Below are 12992 nucleotides of genomic sequence, written 5' to 3'. Positions count from 1 at the left end.
TTCTTTTGGCTGCATCCTTACTACTGTCAAGAGGGGAATATCCTGCCTGGTCACCCACATGATAGATACGTGCTCTTCCTGTCTACTCTAATCCACTGCTAATCTCTCTGATTATGCTAGACAGTACATTAAATCAGCATCACTTCCCCAGAGCGTAAACTCCAGCTGCCTCTAAGTCCAGTCTTGATTGCATCTTTATCACCACACTGAAAGACAACTGTGTAATATACTTAGCTTATCTTTCTCATAAATGACCTCTGGGGCCTTTTTTTTGTAAAAATCAGCTTGTGTTGCATGTTGTCTTTTTAAGGAAAAAAAAAGTCAGCCCTACCTGCTCCTGGCACAAAGGAGGCCAGATGTGCTCCTGTTGTCCCACATCAAACTCATCTGCCTGACGTTATCTGAGGTAGCCCAAGACTCTGGGTCCATGTGTGTGTCCGTGATGGCGGCTCAGCCTATCTTCTATCTTCTATCCTATCTTCTACCTATCTTCTTCATGGCAAGAATCTATCTTCTGCATACCTGCAGTAGCATCACATTGTGTAGCAGAGAGGTCTGTGCACACTTACGAGTGAGTCAAGGAATGTAGTGACGTTTGTCCATGTCAATTTTCCTTTCCTTTGTCAGGCTTTTGTTTAAAAGCAAGTAGTCGCACTTTCTTGGAGGGGGTGAGGGCAGTGCTCTTAGGTGGTCTGCCAGGTAGTTTCCAGTTACAGCTAACAGGCTAACTAGAAAGGAAAAACTGAGATGAACCATGGCAACAGCAGGTTAACAAGTCTGAGAGATAAATTCACTTCCTGCAAGCTCTTCTGCTTACAGAAAGGCCAGTTACTTTCACTTCAATACTAGCCACCAGCAAGCTTACGTAGTGGATAAATGTGCTTTGGGTGAGGTCTGGATCCCACCTTCATCCCCTAGATGAACCAGAAATGTGCCATATCCTCTAAATGGATATTATATAAAGGATATGATGCTTCACAGAAAAGGTCACTCTAACCACTTCTCATGACATGTTGTAATTCCTATTAGCTTTACGTGGTTTGTCCTTCTGATCAGTCATATCATTACTGTAGATTATTTTGTTTGGAAAATACAAAACACAGTAAGTCACAGAATCACAGAATGGTTGAGGTTAGAAACCTCTGGAGATCATCTAGTCCAACCCCTCTGCTCAAGTAGAGTCACCTAGAGCATGTTAGATGGGGTTTCATCCAGGTGGGTTTTGAATATCTCTGGAGAAGGAGACTCCACAACCTCTCTGGGCAACCTGTTCCAGTGCTCCATCATTCTCACAGGACAGAAGTTCTTCATCATATTCAGGCGGAACTTCCTGTGTTTCAATTTCTGCCTGTTGCCTCTTGTCTTGTCACATGGCACCACTGAAAAGAATCTGCCCCCCTCCTCTTGACACCCTCCCTTCAGGTACTTATACACATTGATAAGATTCCCCCCTAGGTCTTCTCTTCCCCAGGCTAAACAGGCCTGGCTCTCACAGCTGTTCCTCATCGGGCAGATGCTCCAGTCTTCTGATCATCTTCATAGCCCTGCGGCTGGACTCTCTCCAGTAGCTCCATCTCTCTCTTGTACTGAGGAGCCCAGAACTGGACACAGTAGTCGAGATGAGGCCTCAGCAGGGCTGAGTAGAGGGGCAGGATCACTTCCCTCGATCTGCTAGCAACACTCTTCCYGATGAACCCCACGAGACCATTGGTYGCCTTGGCCACAAGGGCACATTGCTGGCTCATGGTTAGCTTGTCCACCAGCACACCCAGGTCATTTTCTGCAGGGCTCCTTTCCATTAGGTCATCTCTTAACCCGTAGTGATGCATAAGGTTATTCCTCCCTAGGTGCAGGACCCTGCAGTTGCCCTTGTTGAACCTTGGGAGGTTCCTCTCTGCCCAACTCCCCAGCCTGTCCAGGTCTCTCTGAATGGCAGCACAGCCTTCTGATGCATCAACCATTTCTGCCAGCTTGGTATTGTCAGCAAACTTGCTGAGGAGGCACTCTGTCTCTTCATCCAGGTCACTGATGAAAAAGTTGAACAAGACTGGACCCAATACTGAGCCCTGAGGGACACTGCTAGCTACAGGCCTCCACCTAGCCTCTGCACCACTGATGACAACCCTCTGAGCTCTGCCTTTCAGCCAGTTCTCAATCCATTTCACTGTCCACTCGTCTAACCCACACTTCCAGAGCTTCTCTAGGAGGATGTTATGGGAGACAGTGTCAAAAARCCTTGCTGAAGTCAAGGTACACAATGTCCACTGCTCTCCCTTCATCTACCCAGCCAGTCATGCCATCATAGAAAGATTGTTAAGCATGAATCCCTTGTGGTGAATCCATGCTGAGTACTCCTGATCACCTTCTTGTCTTTCATATGTTTAGAGATGACATCTAGGATGAGCTGTTCCATCACCTATCCAGGGATGGAGGTGAGGCTGACTGGCCTGTAGTTGCCTGGGTCCTCCTTCTTGCCCTTTTTGAAGACTGGAGTGACACTGGCTTTCTTCCAGTCTTCAGGCACTTCTCCAGTTCTCCATGACCTTTCAAAGATGATGGAGAGTGACCTGGCAACAACATCTGCCAGCTCCTTCAGTACCAGTGGGTGCGTCCCATCAGGGCCCATGGATCTGTGGATGTCAAGTTTACCTAAAAGATCTCTAACCCAATTCTCCTTGACAAATGTAAGCTTTTTTTTTTTTTTTTTTTTCCCTATAAAAAATTAAATTTATTACTAAAACAAAACCTACCAGTTAGTCCTCTCATACCCACAGGGCTAGTATGTCACACAACAGGTGAACAGAGGGCATTACAACATGAGGAACAGCTCCAAAGAACCATCCTCCAAACGATTATCTCCAAATAATGTATTTTATACCTTTATCAACAATCAGATTTCATTTGCATCATGATATCAAAATCTAATTTACTTATCTTCACACAGATTTATCAAGCATGGAGGGTTTGCTACAAAATCAAGGCAAATTGTCTTAATTAAGTATCTTAACAATTATAGGTATTTAAACAATTTCATTACTTAGTGTGAGTTAGATAAATAAACTCACTATGAGGATTATTATTCTGAATTAAAAGCTCTGTCAGGGTTAAGTCATATGTTTTCAGTGCTTCTAATACTCTAGAATTCACAAGTCTATACTTGTCTATACACAGGTCCCTACATATTTTCTACTGATTTTAGTAACTGGGCTGCAGTCCTCAACTCCCACATTTCTCAGCAGAAGACACTGGGAGTTCTGCACCTGTAAAGGCATGGGCAGTTAGGTCCCTTGCCCTTCCTTTGGCTGCTCTTCTGGGATCTAGTGTGCTACTGACTTTCTAAAAATCTAAATTTTAGAGTGAGTTATTGTGGTGAATGATAAAATATTACTGTGTAAAATTTTTGTTGTTTCTTTTCCTTTTTAGCCAAAGTATGCTGTGAAGAACTTTCTTCTGAACAGTGCCCCAGTGAGTGGATCAGTTACTGAAATAAATGTTACTTCATCTCAGAGGAGGAGAAAAACTGGACTTCTAGTCCGACCTTCTGTGCTAAGAATGGATCTTTGCTTCCTCTTTTTGAAAACCTGGAAGAAATGGTAGTGGGATGTAGAAGTGATATTGGGACTCTGCCAAGACAAACAGTTTCTTTTGAACTGGAGTATGGAGGACTGTAATAATATACTCCTTGTTAGTCCATTAAAAAACAATTCATATTCCTAAAATCCTCGCTGACAGTAAATATTTATCTTATTTTTTGTTTCACAAACTGTAACAATATCTGAGTGTAGGAAGTTCTGTTATACTAACAGACTTGGGGTGCTAGTACCTGTGCTGCTTCTCTGCCAGCTCCCATTACTCTTTACTCTGTGTTCTATAAACTGTACATATATTGGTTGCTCTAAACTTCTGAGGCAATGAGCTGCCTTTTACTTTTTTATCTGTACACTCACAAGGTTTTAAATAAGAATTGGGAAGGGGAGAGAGTTCACATATGTTCATCTGAAATGCTAGTATGGAATGCCTGTATGTGCTAGCCTATTCAGACCAATCTCCATGCATACAGATTGATAAACATGTACAGATGTGCTGCCAATGCATGGTGTTTGGGTATTACCATGTATTACAGTAATAATTTGCAAGGGCATTGAGTAGAATAACTTTACTAAAGAAATAATTTGAAAAGAATTCAAACAAATGCAGAATTAGGCTCATAACTCTTAATGGGATGCTTATGAAACCCTTTCAAATGACAGAATGATAGATTAATCCTCCTCAAAGGTCACAGGAGGGATTTGCTTCTTGTTGTGAGAACCCATGTTGACAAAATAGCTGTTTTTTTATTCTTTCTTTCTTTCTTTCTTTTTTTTTTTTAATTCCCTAGTTAAGTGCTTGAAAATGTGAGGTTCTTGGATTGGACTACAGAAGAAAGGGAAAAGCTTCTACTGTGAGAATGGCAATGCCTTGAAGGTAGACTTGTAAGTTCCTTGTGATTATGTTACACATACAAGGACACTGAAAATAATACCATCAAGTACTTGACTGATTTTTAACTGTGACTACAGAAAAGAATTCTTTTGTAAATAATTCCAGTCTAAATCCAATAGCATGAATGCAGAGATGTCACTGATTAAAAAAGGGTGTTTTGGTAGCTCAGCAAATCAAGATAATGTTATCTGTTATTGCTATTTTATTAACCTTACTTTGTACATATTTTTCAGGGCATAGTGTAGGCATTTCTTTCTTTCTTTTTTTTTTTTTTTTTTTTTTTTTTTCCCTTATGTTCACCTTTTTTTTTTTTTCAATATGGTCCTTTGTGGTCAGCTTCCTAAAATACACAATATCTAGCAAATATTGTTTCAGTGTGGCTGGTGATAGTGTTGTCTTATGCGTTTGTAACTGAATCATTTTTTTTCCATTAACTCTCAGGAGACAGGGATTAAAGCTGTGTTTGAATAATTCTATTGAAATTGCTGGCAAGTTCTGCCAGACCCATTCTTTTTATCGTTACAAGTCTATGCAGTCCTCTTTCTACTATTTTGTCCTCATTCAGCACTGTCCTAAGAATTTTTTCTTTCTGTGCATTCATTCATATTAAATGTAGACCAACTGCTTTGTGGCATCATACCAGAGTGCCCTCACTGGTCTTTCCCAGGTCATCTGAAGACATTTCATTTGAAATCACTGTTTTCTCCCTTCTTAGCAGTATCCAGCCACTGCAGTCAACTCTGTTGGTTTCAGATACTTGTAAAAGTGTAATGAACTTTAGACATCATTTTTTGTAAACCTATGTTCCCTTTAGCATCTTGCCCTTCTTAGAAATTCTGAAGAAAAAGATGTGTAACTGGAATGCTTCCTAGGGCTCACTTTTTACTTTCAGTTTATGCCTATGTAAGAGCCTGAGGTAGGTTATTAACTGTGGAAAAACTAGAAAGATTTTTCAGGGAAGTTCCTCAGGACTTTGTCATCTATTTTAACAATTCCTGGAAGGACACAGGTATTGGTGGCACTTTCGACAACCAGTGACAGTGGGAAATGGAAATCAATTCTTCTCTAGCCAAGCTTACTTCAGAAACATCCCTTCCAGTCATAGTGCAATGCTAATTGCTGTGGCTCTGTTTCCGTCCTCAGAGCATGGATTCATTGTTCTATATAAAAGGTGATGCCCTTATTGATTCTCCTGTTTCTTGGAGATTTTGCCTAGGTTGTTGTTTACAGCCACTCATTTTCCTTTCTCTCCACAACTCATATGGATGCACTGTAATTTTCCTTTAATCTGGATAGGAATCCTGATAAATAGGTCAACATCTACATGTAGTTTCCAGATCTTTAAGGAAAATTAAATGCTTTTAAGTGCTTTCTCACCTTCACTTTCATGAGGACTCGTTCCTTCTCTTACAATGTAACTTACTCTAAGGTACTCATTAGTGTTTTCTAGAGATATATTTACTTTAATTCAAAGTTCAATCGTACTCCAGTCATGTGTCAGCATTACCATTAGTTTTTCTTGTACTCTTCTGTGTTGTTGCCAGAAATTAGAACATTACTGATAATGGTTTTGGCTGCTTTCAGTCTTTCTAATATTTTATCCACTTATTCCTGCAATATCTCTTGTACAGTTGAATCAGCATCTTTCAAATAGTTTTTACTGAAGTTTGAGTTGTCTAGTGTGTAGTAGCTAGATCACAGCAGATGTTTTTCCTCTTAGAAGCATTGAACTAATTTGTTGGGTTGATACCTCCACTGCTTCATTTGTACTCAACTTACCCATCCTTTGAAGTTCCACTTCCATTGGGGGTGTATTGACAATGCCAACTATTGTTGCAGTGCTTGTAAATAGCCTGGCTTTGCAGTATCTATTGAACATCCCATAGCTTCGAAAACATCAGGTGTGTTTTTCTTACTTTCCTGTCTGTGACAGGTTGTTTCAAATATTCCACAATGCAAATGATTTCAGCACCAGCACTAGGTTTGTAGTCTGGCTTGTAAGTGGGACTCAAGGTTTTAATACTCTCCTGCTTTTCTGTTTTCACTCCATATTTATGCAGAAGATTCATTTTATGGTAACTGGAACTTTCCAGTACTAGATATGCATTCTGCTTTGCACGATGAAATACAGATCTCCTGCAATTTTTCTCTTTTTTGTCTATGCTACTCAGCTCTGTTTTTAGACTTTATGCTGCTGGTAAGCAGATTGTACTTCTGTAACTCTTTGCTGTGTGCATATGATGTTTATGTGAGAGCAAGAGAGACTATTGCAGACACAAGAGAGAGAGACTATTGAAGACACAATAGGAGTGGTAATATTGAATCCTTTAACCTGTTGTCTGGGTATTTCATGTGTTTCTGCTGATTCTTTCTCAAGCTGCAATGTCCTTGTTTTTCCTGAGTTTCAACTCTTAAAATCCTATGAATATATCATTGGTTAAAACATAGAAAACTGAGAATAGGAATAAATGATCTATTCTTACATTGAAGTGACATCAACATGGAGGTCACATAGGTGTCTGTACTGGGATTTAGGCGGTGGCTGAACATAGTGTGGAAAGAAGGTGAGTAGTCAGGTGACAGAGTTTGTTGATGTTACTACATTATTTCAGGTCATTAAAATAATTCAACTGTGAGGAACTGCAGAAGGACTCCATTACAATGAGTGGGTGCATGATAAAATAGCAGGTGAAATCCATTATGAACAAATTTAGAACACTGTGTAGCAGGAAAGAAAGTCCTATCTTTACCTATAAAATAATTGACTCTGATTATTACCACTCAGGAACAAAGTTTTGAATGGCTAATAGTTCTATGAGAATATTATCTTTGTCATCATAAGAAAATGAAACAGCCATTAAGATGATCAGAAAAGGGACAGAGAATAAAATAAGGGACATCCCCTACATCCACCTACATGCCATAACCTACGTCCATTATGCACCTGCATCTTGAGTACTGCATGCATTTTGGTTCTCCCATCTCAATAAAGATATTAAAAAAATGGAAAAAGTTCAGAGGAGAATAAATATAGTGGAAATAACACACTATCTTTTGTAGGAGGAACAACTGAAGAAATCAGGACCCTTCAGCCTAGAAAGGGACAACTGAAAAGGGAAAGGAAAATAAAATAATGAATGAAGTGGATAGCATGAACAGCGAACAACTAACTTATTCTCTCTTTCAAAGACAGTAGTCATCAAGCAAAATTATTAAGTAGCAGTGTCAAAAAAAAACTCAAGGAGTTAAGCTGTGAAGCAGAAAGTTGTGCAACAATTTATGAGAGATTGAAATTGAATGGAAAAATTAATAAAAGAAAAATTCACAGAGAGCTATTAAATATAAAGTCAACATCTCCAGCTTAGGAAGTCCCTGAGTTGCAGGTTGGAACTGTTCAGGACCATCATTAGATGTTTACCTTGTTATGATACCCTTCTCTGGACAGTTGCTCTGGCTATTTTTGGAGGAAGGATTTTAGAGGAGCTGGAACTTTGGTCAGAGCCCACATAACCACTCTCTGTTTTTTCATGTTCAGTACCAGTTGCAGTATTATTTCTTCAGATACATTGTCTGTTCATCAGTGGTCTTAGCAGGTCATCTGTTTCTGTCGCATATATTTTTTTGCGGATGAGAGGGAGTGAAGTGATGAATGTGAGGAAACAATCATCTTCAGATGGATTAAGGAGCCTATATAAGTAAAAATCCATGTACTTCAGTGAACTTGTCATAACCTGAATATATCCTATTTTTTTCTTACTTATTTTAGAAAATGTATAAGCTACAACAGCCCTGCATTGAGGCCCACCAAGTATCAGTTCCCCTTGTCTTACTCTTCACAGCATTTATGACCTTGGTAGTTTTAGGCAGCATATATCACATACTATCTTTCATTTTTCCTCCTGTTGCCATGTGATGTCTGGTCTGGATTATTCACAGAAATGGAGATTCACAGAGTACTGCATAAGATAATCAGGCTTTTCTGACAAGATTTGTCAAACTCACCTTGCTTTTAGCAACTGAAGGTACCATATCCCAAGTGCCAAAGTTGATGTCTATGATTCTTGTTCTAAGACTCTGTCCTCTATCACATACATGCAAAATAGAGCAATTTTTTAAAATAAAATGGAAGTGATCCTGGTAATTATTTCCCCTTGCTTTGCCTTTAGTTTTTGAGCAAAACGTGTTTTGGAACTTAAGGGAATTGTTTTCTAAATAATGATTAGTGTTTCAGGCTTTGTTAAATTATGCTAAACAACTGATGCTTAAAAAGAGAAATACAGATCACTGTTCCCTCCAGGTATTGCTAAAGCATGCACTTTATCACAGACTTTTAACTCACCTTATTAGATCAGTCTAAAATGGATATGTATGATTGGAAGCTACTTCAGCCAATGTTTTGTTTCACAATGAGCTAAAAGATTTGGCTCTGTTGCAGGAATTATTTGGTAACGGTTATTTTCTGTCTTGTTTGTTTCAGGTTCCAGATACAGTGTGATTGTGACTACCTGGAGTCTTTCACAATCTCTACATCAGCACATTCATTGCACAGGTGCTGGATCTGTGTCCAGTCTTCCCTAAAATTATACCTTCGAGACCTCTGTTTGTGAATGGCTGTTAAGAGATACACACTGCACTGTCAGTGTAGAGATATGGTAGGCCAGCAGTGGCCATGCATTCTCGGGCCATCTGGAAGCCTGGCTCAGAGAGGAATGAACCCATAAGTCACTTCCCCAAAAGTGCCATTTGTAACACACCAAGTCATCTGTTCTAGGATTGTTCATAGAGAAATGTTCTCACTCCAAGTTACACTCAAAGGTGACATACACAGGAAGTTCTGCTAGTTCTAGCTGATGAGGGTAAAGTTCAGTGGAATTTCTGCTGTCCTGACAAATAAGGGTCCCCCTTTCAGCACAGGGCCTTGGGGATACTGGGCAGCCAGAGACATCAGCCAGCAGGCACTGATGCAGAAAGCGCTATCAGTGCTCTTGGATTTCTCTGCAAATGCCTTATGCTCTTGGCTGAGTTTTCCCTAAGTTGGGCTGATTGGTTCTTCTGCACCACCATTTCCCCATGTACCAGTCTCTCAGCCTCACTTTGAGCATCCATATGTCCCTCTTAGCTCTTATTTCTGTACCACTCTGTGAATCTCATGTTTTTTGATTTCATTTTTGTCCTCTTAAGAAAACAAATATGCCCAGTTTGCAACATGGCCATTATGTGACCATCACCGTAGTAAACACTTGCTATGATCAGAATGACAGGAAGGGTAGGACTTGCCAAAGGCAGGGGCTTCTGCTACTCTACCTGGTTTTCGTGTGGGGTTTTATACATGTTCATTCTTGCTAAGATTTGAGCTTGCTCAAAAAAAAAAAAAAAAAAGAAAAAAAAAAGGATAGACCAACCAACTCTCCTTACCTCCTACACAATGCGATTATTCTTAGCCAATTGCAGGATCTATAGATTGAATGCATTTTCAGTGGGCAATCTGGGGTTTAGGTCATCAATCCATGTTTCAGAAAAAGGGCATATTCACATTTTAAAGTTTTTTTTTTTTTTTTCCTGGAAGCAGTAATTATTCTGGAAGCACACTGCCACTCTAAAGGCAGTGTGGCTTTTACAGAACAAAAAGTGTAGGGAAAAATTTCTCTGAGCAGACAGACCTGGCAGACTGACACGTAAGACATGGGGACAGTGATTTCTTCACTAACCTCAGTGAAGTTTGCTGGAATTTGTCTGAACCTTTAGACAGCTGATTACTGACAGAACATTGGTAGAAGGTTGTATATTTCTCTCCCCGTTATGTCTTGCCCCCTAATAAAGATTTTAAAGCTGTAATGATAAGATATTCCTGTAAAATGACGGTTAAATACATAGTATTAGAGGTGATGGACTGCATCAGTGAATTACATTTTGAGATGCTGTGCTTAGAGACACTAGCCCTGAACCATCTCCCACTGGCACAAATGTAACATCCAAGTGCAGTCACAGCCAACTTCACAAAGGTTATTCTTATTTTACACTGGTGCAAATGAAGTCAGACCTCTAGCTTTACACTTCAAAAGCAGTGCAGGTTCTTGTGAGCAAGGTAAATAATGTGCTGTGATAAAACAATGGTCTGAGAGGAATATTATGTGGACAAAATAAGTCTCAAGGACTTGCAATGGGGAAAGCCCCCTACCAAGTGCCTGGGAAGAGGCTGTGTGAGATGATGGAAGCAGGTGTAAGGCAGTTTTTCACTCTTAAATGCCATAACCTGGATGTTCCCTGGGAGATTCTGTGAAGAAAAAGATAACCAAGAGCTGCCCTGAATTAATTATACTTATGTGAAATTACAGATTTTGTTTTGTGTTTGTAAGATGAAGTAAGCTATCTTTTCTTACCAAAGGCCTTCCCTAAGTCTATAGCTTTCAGCGATCATCTTTTATTGGTTAAAGGTTTGAACTGAGATCAGCAGCTTTCAGGCAACCCGAGTAACTGGCATAGCAATGAGTGATATCTGCACACAGATACCTGACCTTCAGCTTGATTYTTCTGAGTTCAATTTTCAGGGCTGTGAGCTTAGGACATGCAATGCATGTTCATAGAAAGCCATGAAGGGATGGAATCAGCCACTAGGGACTGTATAAAGCGACTGTGACACACACTCATACAAACCTTGAGTACACAACTCAAAACAGTTCTAAACAGAAGTAAAAAGGCCTAAATGGTCAATCATACATGATTTTTTTTAAATTCAGCAGAATCGTCGTTTTCTCATAGGTTTATTTATATGTTGCATAACAACTATTTGGAACGAGTCATTCTTGAAAATAGACCAATTCCAGCTATTCTCCAGGCCCACATTCTAAACCTTAAAAATAGGGGAAAATGCTCCAGAGAGAGAGATACTAAACTCAAAGCCAACAGTGATTCAGATGCAGTCTTTAGTCTCCAAATAATTTGTATTCAAGGATGACTGGACATCAAGATCCTGGATTTTTTTTGCTATATCTGGTAGAATTATGGTTTTGCCTCTCCAAAACCACAGATTCTCTTCTGTTTGGGGAAACAGGGATCTCTCCAACCTGCATACATACTATAGGATCTTTAAGTAGGAGGTACAGAACTATACTATCATTAGAAAGAGTAGTACTGCAGTGAGATATAAATGCAAGGTGATTGAAAGGAACTCAGCTTCCATGAATTACAGGTAGATGAACAGGGAGCATGATCTACTGCAAAATCACTGGCATTTTCCAAAAACACCAGGTCTGCAGATATGGGGAATCACCAAACTGAGTATCTTTAAATCAGAATAAAAGTTGATGTGCTGCTGAAGACCAGTTTCAAAGAAAGAAATGCCCCATTCTCTGTGATAATGGCCTTTTCATCCTGTAAATTATGAATTCTCAATATCAAATAAAAGTAATGGCACTTCCAGAAAAGTATCAGTATTTGGACTGGAGAAGAAAACATAAAGCGGTAACTAGAGCAAGTTCAGTATCCAAGTTTCTGAAATTGTGTTTTATTCCTATTTCTGAATCTTGTATATTCTATAGTATAGCCTATGCTCTTTATCCTATCTATATCCTAAAACTTTGTTCCTGAACTTTCTCTAATTTGCTTTACAGAACCTCAGGACCAGCAAGTATTAAAGCAGAATGAAACCTTTGCCTGACACCTCCTATTACCAAGGTGTGAAAAACTTACTTGTTATTGAAACAATATCAAATATTTTTTCATTACCCTTTAGTTCCTGTTCATTACATTGTCAAAGCAGATGAAACACAATATTGACAAAATATTAAACAAATTTCCTAATGAGGAAAGTAGAAGGATGGTGGCAGGAGCATGGATAGACCTGTTACACTATCATGATTGGGAAAGAGGTTAGGAAATAGCAGGTTAGCAAGAAATTGTGCAAGCAGGTACATATTTTAGCTATGAAGTTGAGTGCAGCAGCTCTCAATTGAGAAGGAATTAGGAGATGGCTAAAAGAATAAAAATAAAGAGTGAGAACTGTGAAAAATGGGAAGGTGAAAGAAAAAGAGAGTCCTCTAGTGATAATGGAAGGAAGCACTAACAAGGATAAATAATATGCTAATGAAGAAGTAAATACAAGCTTCTTGTATTAGTACACGGAAAGTAGAAAATGGTGATTTGTATTTTTGGAATTAGAGGAGATATTAGTAACCATGACGGAAGAGAGTTATTCAATATGGTCCAACCAACTAGCAGGTCAAAAGTAGCCTGTAGGACCAGCTACTTTCTTCTTAGAGAAAACACAGAAAAACTGTTAGATACTCTCTTCCATGTTCAGCTAAAAGATGAGGTAGAAAAGATGGAGGCCATGGCCTTGACATTTGAACATAYGCTGGTTCAAAGTATCTGCAAGTGAAATACCCTAGATGGATCACTTCAGTTATAAAATAGAATTGGTAGGGAAAACAGAGCAGATGTGAAGAAACAGGAAAGAGTGGTGAGGCTTAATTTTATCTATATGCTGAAGGAGCTGGGAAGCTGATGAAATA

The 12992-nt window shown here is 39.3% G+C and overlaps 1 long non-coding RNA gene across 3 annotated transcripts in view; it reads left to right on the top strand.

Moving 5' to 3' along the window:
- LOC146599279 (uncharacterized) overlaps positions 1 to 11881 on the top strand; it is a 72504-nt gene extending 60623 nt beyond the window's left edge. For 2 of the 3 annotated variants that reach the window (XR_014895055.1, XR_014895056.1), the window contains 3 exons: positions 3424 to 3684; positions 4379 to 4472; positions 8960 to 11881. This is a non-coding gene — a long non-coding RNA (uncharacterized LOC146599279). The remainder of the gene's footprint in view (positions 1 to 3423; positions 3685 to 4378; positions 4473 to 8959) is intronic. The other variant, XR_014895057.1, reaches the window with a different exon arrangement.
- Positions 11882 to 12992: the final 1111 nt, after the last annotated feature.

This window comes from Rhea americana, unplaced genomic scaffold, assembly GCF_003343005.1.
Source record: "Rhea americana isolate MKP2758 unplaced genomic scaffold, rheAme1 scaffold_142, whole genome shotgun sequence".
Taxonomy (NCBI): Eukaryota; Metazoa; Chordata; class Aves; order Rheiformes; family Rheidae; genus Rhea; species Rhea americana.
Note: the sequence above shows the minus strand (reverse complement) of the source record. Positions and strands in the feature narration are given on the sequence as shown.